The sequence below is a fragment of the Molothrus aeneus genome, chromosome 2 (assembly GCF_037042795.1).
Source record: "Molothrus aeneus isolate 106 chromosome 2, BPBGC_Maene_1.0, whole genome shotgun sequence".
NCBI lineage: Eukaryota > Metazoa > Chordata > Aves > Passeriformes > Icteridae > Molothrus > Molothrus aeneus.
The window spans coordinates 49,379,194-49,390,138 of record NC_089647.1 but is presented as its reverse complement, the minus strand read 5'-3'; positions in this window follow the sequence as shown (position 1 = coordinate 49,390,138).

Here is a 10,945-nt window from a genome sequence, read left to right as displayed (position 1 = left end):
ATGTACAAGATTATTTTTGTTTATATCCCTCATAATTTATATATAGAAACAGCCTGTGAAATTTCTTCCTAGAGGTTACTCACAGTTTCAGAGTCTGAAATAAGAGATTGACCTGTGTAGGAGAATAGAATAGAATAGAATAGAATAGAATAGAATAGAATAGAATAGAATAGAATAGAATAGAATAGAATAGAATGTTCCAGCTGGAAGGAACCTGCAATGATCATCCAGTCCAACTGCCTGACTACTCCAGTAGTCAGACCACAAGTTAAAGCATCTTGTTAAATGCATTTTCTAAATGTCTCCTCACCCCTCACAGGCTTGGAGCATCAAGTACTTCACTAGGAAGACTGTTCCAGTGTGCCACTACCCTTCAGAACTAATGGTTTCTAATTTCAAATCTGACCCTGCCCAAAACAGCCTTGAACCATTCTCATGCATTCTAGCAGTAAGTACCAGAAAGAAGAGATCATAAACTCCCACTCTGCTTCCTCTCCTCAGGAAGCTGTATAGAGTAGCAAGGTTCAGATTCCTTTTTCCGAACTAGACAAGCCCAAAATACTTTTCTACTTCCCATAAGACATTCCTTCCAGCCTTTTCCCCATCTTTGATGCCCTCCCCTGGACACACGTAAGGACTTTCACACCCTTTTAAATTTTTGGGGCCAAGAACTATACCCAGTGCTTAAGGTGAGGCTGCCTCACTGCTAAACACATCATGATTATCACTTCTTTTGTCTTCCTGGTGATGCTGTGTTTGACACACCCCAGCAACCATTGTTTCCAGACTTTGAATAACAACCAATTTGCTCTTATAGAAATGAATATTGAGGCAAAAACATTAGTTACCAGGAAAAATATTATGAATGTCTAATGCCAGAAAAATGTTCTCTCATTTCTTTATGAACATTGTCACTGAATTAGACAGTTCATTTTAGATTATTTTTGGTTAAATTTTATGTGTAACTTCTCTAGAAATCCCCATATAACTCTTGTGCTCCTGAATAGCTAGTCAGAGGAGTCTAAGCAGAGGAAAATCTGACCTCAGTCAGTACTTTCTGTACAAAGCAATATGCCGGTGAATATAGCCATAGTACATTCCAGCATCTTCTTACCTCTGTTTTATAAACAGGTGTATTTAGAGCAGCTTCATTATTTCCTAATTATACTTACTTCCCCCCTTTTCTTTCCTCATTAAAAACTGAGTAGTCAGCATCTCGGCAATATCATCATCACTAATTTTCTTCCTCTTAATTTTTTAATTAGACTCTTTTGTTTTAGTTGGTTTTTTTCCCCCTCTGCATACAAAAGTAATCCTCTTATTTTTATATCCTTTGCCTAACAATATTTCTGTTAATAATTATTTGTTCAGCATGAATATCGTGGTCAGGAAAAATAAGGTTTAATTTTTCTTGATTTTGTGCATACAGAAACCAAGAGTCAAGTTAAAAGAAAAAAGCAGATCCATTTTAGGCCAAACTTTCAGCAAAGCAAGTCTGCTTTAATCCTAAATACTCTTAGTAACTTGTTCTTCATGAGCCTCTTTGGTTTTTAAGAAACGTTCAGGAAAAAGAGTGACTCTAGAAATACTGAGGATGAAAGACCCAATATTCAGATGATTCTGGCAGTTTACTAAATGTTGTGTCATGGCTTTGAGGGAGGCAAAGCCCTTCTGTGCCTCTGTTACAGCAACCAGGAAGATTACTGTCAGCAGATTTGCTCTGGCTCGCTCACAGCTCTGGTGGCAGGGTGCCCAAAGAACCCTAGGTGCAGTTTCCAGATCCAAATGAATTAAGTCTGGTATGTCTCTCTGAAGTGATTTTACATGCACAAAGAATGTCCCAAAGCTATATTATATCCATGCTAGTTGTTGTAGATAAGTAATAAAATTGCTGTCATATACTTTTGGTATTGTACAGTACGCACAGTACTGTAACTTTCAGAAGCCTCAGTAAAGATGAGGAACTCAGAATAGCAGGTACTCTTCAAAATACAAATCATCATCCAATTCCTATTCCTTAAAAATCATATGCATTCAGGTAAGCACAAAGCCCCATATATTTCTCACATAAGGCTTCTACTAAATGTTTTAGACAAAACCATACTCCATGTGTCTCTTGACCATTTTATTAATTTTAATTTGAGCAATTTTTGCAATTTTTTTCTTCCTCCTGGTTTCCTCATGCATTTTGTTAAACAGCTTTTCTGCTGATCTCAAGGTTATTTCCTACTCTAGTTCTCTTTCTGTTCACATTCTTTTGGTATATTTCTTTGTTCTTCTTCAGTGTCTTCTGCTGCTGCCTAGCCATTTCCACATACTAAGGTGCATGGAAACAGATTAATTCCATTTTCCTGCAAATTATGCTTTGCATATCTCTATGTATCTCTGAAATATTCTCCAAACTCCTCCCCCTGATGACAGTATACAGTTATGCAAGCCTCCTCCAAACCATTCCTGCTCTTAATAATGAAGTGTTTCTCTGTAGCACTATGCTGCTTCAAAGATCCTTTTTCTGTGCTGGCCATCCCAGCAGATCAGGTATTTACTCCCAATGATTGTCATTACACTCAACCGCCTCAGCAATGTAATGTTCCCTCATTGGTTTGTGCTTTCCCCATGTCTCCCAAGTGCCTTCTAAAGAGGAAATGGGTATGTGCTTTAAAGGTCATGCAAAGTTTAGTTTTGGTATTATCAATAGCAAGCCTGCTTTCCTGTCCAAAATATCCAATGAGCAGTCTTTTTCATTTTTACTCTCATTCTTTCGGACACTGGGTCTTTACTGCTTCTCTTTACCACTGTATTCAGGACTGAAGCTAAATGTCTTTCATTTGGGCTCCTCCTTCTGGAGACATATAGCTCTTTTTGTTTTGCCCATACTCATTTCTTGCATCAACAGCTAATCTTAAAAGCCTTCTAGAGAAAAGGAGAAAGACTGCAACAGGCAAAAGCATTTTTAAAGCTTAGATTTATTTTCTAATCTTCCAAATCACATGCATTTCACGTCTCTAGCAGCTCTGCCGGAATGTTAGACATTCATCAGGGCTGCTGACATTACTCAATAGTCCTTCCTTTCCTTTAGCATCCTCTTTTCATCCAGTCATGTGCTTTTTCCTGCTTTCTCTTTCACTGATCTTACAATGAGCAACCATGGGGAAGTGACACACGGATGAACAGCAACGACAGACAAAGGCAGAGAACACGAGTGCCTCCGGTAGCAGGGCTTTGCCTTTCAATCCTACAATATAGGCAAGCCAGCTCTTCAAAACAAATGCACTACCCAATATCATAAACTCATAGGTACTCATGTGAACCCCCTACAGCAGCTGCAGGTATCCTATTGCAATTCTTGCCACTCTGGTACTGCTCAAGCCTGCCTGATGCACTGAGGCCTTCCCTAAACCAGTCACAGTTCTTCTGTCCTGTGCTACTGTCTACTGCAACTAAATTAGCTTCTCTCACCCTTCCTTCCCCTCTCCATCTCCTGCATGATCCAGGCTCATCTTTCTATATTCCTCCTCTTTTTTTACAATAAAAGTTGAAATTCTGAAGGCCATAGCAGCATTTATTTTTCTGGAATGTGCAGATTTAGTGTGCCTAAATTTCCACTCTTATCATTTGCCAGGCTAAGAGAGCAGGTAATTAATAATCTTCATTTTTGAGGAAGTACAGAGCTGAAACTGCAGAACTCAGCAATTCTACACAACCTCCATCTTTAGTCATATTTTCTAATTTTCTTTCCTTTCCCAGTGCCACCCATATTTCACCCCACAGATTCTGTTAATGCCTCCTGTGAAAAGACATACTTCAAATACAGTAGTGTCCTCTGCCTCTATTACTGATGTGGAGGATGAGTCACTGTGCAAACATTATAAGATTAGCATCTTGTCCTCTAACAGCCTACACTGTGAAAGTCAATATGGTGGCCATTATCCAGATTGTGTCAGTGGTGCCAGGAAAAAAACAATCAGTCTCCTGCCAGAGCTCTGTGTTGCAGCTTTATTACACTGATCCTTTCTCCTGAAAGCCGTAAATATGAAATGCTGCTTAAATAATTTTTTCTAAAGAAAGTTGAGGATGAATAATATGGTGGTGTTGTTCTGCACCTGTATTCTTAAGTTGAGGATTTTTCTATTTAAACAAATATAAATAAATAATGAACCATCAGGAAATATTAATTCATAATTCAAATTCAAATGGACAACACTGAGAAACTGATCACTGCATGTTTATACACACTTTCCTGGTTTTTACCAAAGTGAATTTTCATTGACACTTCTTCTCATGTCAGTAAATCTCATAGATAAACACCTAAGAATAAACACCTCTTAGATGTTTGCTGGTTTTTATTCTTTTAGAGTTATAATCACACTTTATTGTTTATGATAATAATGTACTTCCTAATAAATTGATGATACATTTAGCTGCTTAAGTCAGTCTGATCTTCAGAAGGCTTTGATTAATGAAATACTGGAAAACCTTTCTCTGCTAACTTTTTTATGTAGCAATTTTAAAATCAGGACATATAGAGGGAGGAAAGATATTTTAAGGAATGACATAGAATTTTATATGATCATCCTTTTCAGAACACGAAGTCATTTTTTCACTATTTTTCTTCCTGAGGGTATAGATATTTGATACTCCCTCTTATTGAAATACATTCATAAAGCTAAACCTTTTTATTTCTTTTTTATTTAGAAATGAGAACAAAACAATTCAAAATCCAACAGACCTAGATTCTTGTTTCTTATGTTTCTGGGACTACACTTATTTTTATACAAATAATTCTTATTGGGTAAGAGTGAAATTATTTGCAAGAGGTAATGCCTTTAGAAGCTGAAGTGTGTCATCAACTTACGGAACTGGATTTTTAAGACTTTGTCCAAACAGATTGTTTTCACATCTAGATTTTATCTCATAGAATACCAGTTTTTATGTACACAAATAATTTACACTTCCTTTTGATAAGCTGAACACCTGCAGTCTGCAAGTAAAGAGGATTTTCCTAGCTCTGAATAATTTGAGTTATATTTCTTGTTTCCAGTGTAATTTTTCTATTTTTGTGTGTAAATACAAGAACTATGTGCAATATTCTGCTTTGTTAATGTTGTATAATCAAGGAAAATGTAATCTCTCAACTCTTCTCAAATATTCCTCTGCATTTACATTAACGAGGGATGCTGGAATATTCTTAGCTGCTTGTCCACTGTGACTCCCTTTTCTGAGCTGTTGCTTTTTGGTATATAGATCTCATTCAACAGCTTTGTCAAAAATGTTTTTCCTTGGAAGGGTGCTCTTTATTAAGTAATATGAGAATGACTTTTCATCGCTATTTACCAATCTTAGTTGCAAATAATAATTTGAAAGTTATATCTATGACATTATATGATACATTCACATTCATTTCTGAAAGCACAGAATTGCACCTTATATTTAGTAATGTCTGCACAGGTTGAAGCCAATTCTGAATTTGAGACCTCAGTTTGATAGTTTAAGGAGTTAATGCTGTTGGCTTAAAACATTTTTACATCCTGTGTGGCTGTATTGTCCAACCCTGCGCAGGAACATGCTGCTCGTTTTGTTGTGTCCATTGCAGAAGTGAATTAATATGGGCTTAAGATTACTCAACCCATTTTTTAAATTCATGACCATGACTAAAGCAGGTAGCAAGAACTTCTTAACCTGACCTTCCTGCCAAAGTTGTTTTTTTTTTTTTTTATTGTGGAATCACCAATTTCTTTAACAAATGAAATATTGATATTTCATGCTTAAATAAACCCCAAAAACCTGTTATGCATATTTAAATTATTTTCCAGCAAATGTGGTACCACCACATAAAAGGCATCCATGGATAGCTAATATCAACCCTTTTAGTTTCAAAGAGATCTCAGAGAAATCCTTAATGCTTAAAAGGCTCATGGTATGTTGTGAGACATAATAACAAATGAGATTGTGTAAATTGGACTGCCAAAGCATTTTCAACCATGTGAATAAGGAACGGATTTTAACTTAAACATAATGTCTTCTTGGGTGCTAGAATATATTTTCTCTCTTCACTGAGCACAGGAAAATATATATTTAAAGGGTTAATAAGTAAAAAAAAAAGGCTAAATAACAAAATTATGCATTGTTAACTACTTTATGTTCCAAATAATGTGTTAATTGTTTCCTAGCAACAAAGATAAAGAAAAAGATAAAGGTATTTGAAATGGGATAGAATGATGTCTTCTGTAATTTGCAACTATTCAGCTTCTTAGAAAATTGAGACCATGAATGCCTACTTCATTTGTCTGCACTTGATTACTGAAGTATTAGACATAATTTAGAGTTGTCTTTTATTATATTTGAATCTTAAATATTATATATTCAAATGATCTGTGAAGTTAAACTGCAACAGAGAGCCTCAAATGGAAGTGCTATGGAACTAGCCTCTTTTCCTAAAACTATCATAAAATTTTTGGTGGAAGTTATTTTTAGATATTATATGCATATAAAAATTATAATACACAAAAGGTATTATATAAAATTTAAAGTTTTTTAACTGACTTAGAATGTCTCAAATGCAACATGTAAGTGAATACTTGCAAGGTTTCTTTCATTTGAAGCAAACTAGTGGCTTGCAAGAAACAGAATCTCCAGATGGGCTTTTATATATATGACCTTGGTAAAGCTAGGCTTTATTGTGAGCAGAAATTCTGCTCTATTTCCTCTGGCAGAACTGTGTTAATATTACCATTTTATGTTTCATAGCATCATAGTACTTAAATCTGAGAAAGAAAAATTTCCAAAAGTGAAGCAAGGGCATAAGGATAATTCTGCTACTAGAGTTTAGAGAGTACTGTCCTTTCCAACTGCTGGCTAAAGGTATTGTAGACTATGGTCTCATTCCCTGAACACAGTTTACTATAAAATGTATCTGGATTTTCATCAAGTTTTCCTTTGCGTCCATCTTCAATCAAGCACAATAATTACTTCATACTCCAAATTTTCTGTAGTATGTCCTGCTATTTACACAGGTTCCTAGTCAAAATGTCACAGATCATTAAATTCTCCTTATCATTAACATTCTAGTGTCTAAATTGTGCACATCTTTGACATGGGGGCCACACTCAAGTAAATTCCCAAAATTCAAGGCAGTATGCATTGCTCCTTACTCCCTTGAATATGCTTCTAATTTATTTCTTCTGCTACTGTTTACCAAGATATTGTGGCATATTTGTTTATATTACCAATATATCTGTAAGGACAGGGTAGAAACTTCTTATTTAGAAGTCCCAGAAATTCTCAACATTGGCACTGTATCAAAGACTAGTCAGTCTGAAAATACACTATGTTCATGATAAAATGGAGGATCAGGGAGATGATACAGACTCACTAACATATGAGGATAACTGAAACAGAAAAAAGCATTGTCAGCCAATGCTTTGCTTTCATGCTTTGTCTAGACTCAAAGTCCCATGCAGTAGACTCAAACAGACTAATACTGACTGTATCTGAATGATAAAACCCCATGACATAATAATTACATTCTTGTGATATCCATGAGAGGCATTTGCCAATGATGTGCCATATAAGGAAAGCTTGGAATCAGGCTTTTTTTAGCCAACTGTTTCATATCTGGCTATGTGACTGTGTAGAGAATGGCAGACTGCATTACCATGATAAACCTTGCGTAAATAGAAAAGCCCTGAACTATACTTTTTAACATACCAAATTTTCAGAGAAATGTGAGACTGAAGGAAAAGTAATTATCTGTGGAGGAGTTTCATTCAGTTGATGAAACCAAATGGCTTTTGTTCTGTGCTTATTTGTTATCTTGTTGTTCAGAAAGGTAAAAATTTCACATAAAATACTTTGATTACTCTAATGCAGAGGTTTTATGTATGTTTGTTTCTGAATAAATGCAGTGCTTTTGTTTATATATGCAGCATAGTCTGCTGTTTATACTCACATAGACTGAGTTTTCTACCTCAAAAGTTCTCTGTTTTTCAGCGGTATAGCAAAACACTATCCTCCTGTGGTGGACTGTTTTGACATAGTAGGATGTTTTCCATTTTCTTGTGTACACACCATTTTAATTCTAAGATTAGAATTGCAGAAGAATGAATGCTTTCATTTTTGTCTGTCATCTTGTTTTGAATCTCCAAATCAACATGTGTACAACAGTAGGCCAAGAATGGTCTCAAGCATCTAATGTATCAAAAGGTCGTGGTGGTTTTGGGGATTTAGAAAAGATAGCAAGCAGTTCCAGCTTGTACACAACATCTGTAATTTTTCATAAGTTTGTTGTATCACAATTCAGAATGTGAAGGACATGGTTAGACTGGAAGACTTGTCAAGGCACTTTCTCCTTTGAACAGCACAGGGAAGAGAATAACATGATTCTCACAGAGAAGGCAGTAGAATAAACACAAAAAGGGGGACATTAATTTCACTGAATTTAACCACTCTAAAGCCCCCCTTTTTTGAAGATAATAAAACGCACCAGAAAAACATATGGGAAAGAGAGGTGATAAAGAGAAACAATTTAGCTCATCCTAAGAAAAATGTCAATGAAGGTAAGAGTTAAATGCTTTTTTCCAGGAACACAGAGGGAGATAATGTGACAAGTTTAATCAGCCAAAAAAAGGAGAGAATAATCTGTTTATGATTATTTGAACACAGTTTTGACCTCTGGGGAAGAAAGATCTAGAGGTGTGAAGCATTCATATCCTTCCTGATAGATCAGAGAAAATAATTTGTTGTTTGGAAGCATTCAAGTTCATGGTGCAATTTAACAAAGGTTTATTTTTGTGCTGAAACAAAAAAGTTTCTGAGTTGCCAGAGAATGCAAGCCACTATGAATTTTAAGGAGGAAATTCCAGTGTATGAAGTTTAAGGAGGAAATCCCCAAAGACATACTTTAATTTTTTTTTTTTTTTTTTTGCGGGGTGGGGAGGGGGACTCATGATTTCATTAGTATACAGTGTCATTGGGTGGAACTTACTTCATTTAATGATCAAAGTAATTTGTTGGTCAAAGGGCTGCAGCATGATACAGAAAAAAACCAACAAATCCTATAAATTCCAAAAGAATTTTGCTTTTATTATTTCATTCATTTCTCTTCTTTGCTTTTAAGAAAGTTATTCATGCAAAAATAAATGGCTTAGCCTAAATATCAGAGGATGAGGGATGCAGCTCAAGGGAGACAGAGTGAGATCTGGCTGAGAAGTGGAAACAAATCATAAGTCATCTACAGAGTTAGGAAAAATATTCATTTTATTTGAAGCATGTATAATTCTGCAGGAAATCTTTAAGACACTGAGCAGTCTATTTATGTGAATACTATTGAAAAAAGTAGCGATACAGAAAACAGATATTCTGTGGTGTTTGAAAAATTGATATTTTCTAGTATGTTTTCTACAGACTGAACAAGAATGAGGATTAGAATTTAATCTGGTTGTAGTGTATAGCAAACGAATTCGTATTCCAGCACTGAACAGGTATCTGCACAGGGCTTTGTAAACTGAAGCACTGTAAGTTATAATTGATGGATATTGGTTTTAATTCAGAAATTTTTGGTTAAGGTTAATAGATATTTGTTTCCATACCATTCCACCTCCATTTTTTTAAATGCAAATCATAGTTACAGGGTCAGAGAACTTTTACCAGTAATAAATGAGAAGACAGCTGTGGTGGTTTTGGCTAGAATTGAATTAATTTTCTTCACAGTGACTGATATAAAATTGTGGTTTTGATTTGTGCTGAACACAGGGTTGATAACACAGAGATGTTTTTGTTATTGCTGAGCAGGACATGCACAGAGCCAAGGCCTTTTCTGCTTCTTGTACTGCCACACTGGTGAGGATGCTGGGGGTGCTTGGAGGCTGGGAGGAGACACAGCCAGGACAGGTGACCCCACCTGACCAAAGGGAGATTCCAGAACCTGGGGGGAAAAGGAGGAAGCAGAGGATGTTTGGAGCAGTGGCTTTTGTCTTCCCAAGTCACTGTTACGCATGATGGGGATCTGGTCTCCTGGAGATGGCTGAACACCTGCCTGCCCACGGGGAGCAGTGAATGAGCAGTGAATTTGTTTTGCTTGCCTGCATTCAGATTTTTCACTTTCCCAGTTAAACTGTCTGTATTTGAATCTATGAGTTCTCCAGCTTTTACCCTCCTGAATCCCACTCCCATGCCACTGAGTCAGTGGCTGTGTGGGGCTTGGCTGCTGGCTGGGCTTAAACCATGACAAGAGTGAATATATCCTGCCTATACATTGCATCCACTTTTTAGAATGCTCTGGTGCCAAAACTTTTCTTCTTCTTTAAGAAATCTCTTATGTGAGAATGTGACTGGATATAGTGCATATCTCTTGAGTGTGTTAGTCCTCTAAAGTACTGAACAGCATGCATTAATTAAATGTTTTTGATTGACTATGAATCATCATCTCCTAAGGGTGAGCTTGATATACTTGGGATTAAACTTCTCCAAGTGATCCTCTGAAGAGAAATAAGGAATAACTTGAAAAGATGATGTACTTCATGTACAAAGTCTTGGAGCAACCTATTTGAAAAACCACACTCAAAAGTCTGTTTCAAGTTTTGCAGGCAATCTAATGCATTAAAGTACTTGGAAAGAACATTATAGTAGTATGGAATTTCACACCATTCACAGTTCATGGATTGTGACAACTTAGAGTTGAGTCATTCAATGGGTAGAAAAACATTCTAACAGAGGGTGGTACAAAAAAAATCATAATCTGAAATGCTGGAAAAGTTGTTCTTTTCATCTTTCTGTAGCTCATCCTGTTTTGAAAATATCTCAGGTAAAGCAGATGAGCCTTGAAAGATTTCAAATTATTTTGTTTCAAGAAAAAAAATGGAGTGGAAGTTTTACTTCCACATTTGTAGTGGTTATTTTTCAGTAATCAAATTGATGACCCTTTTTGCATATAAGATTACAATCTATG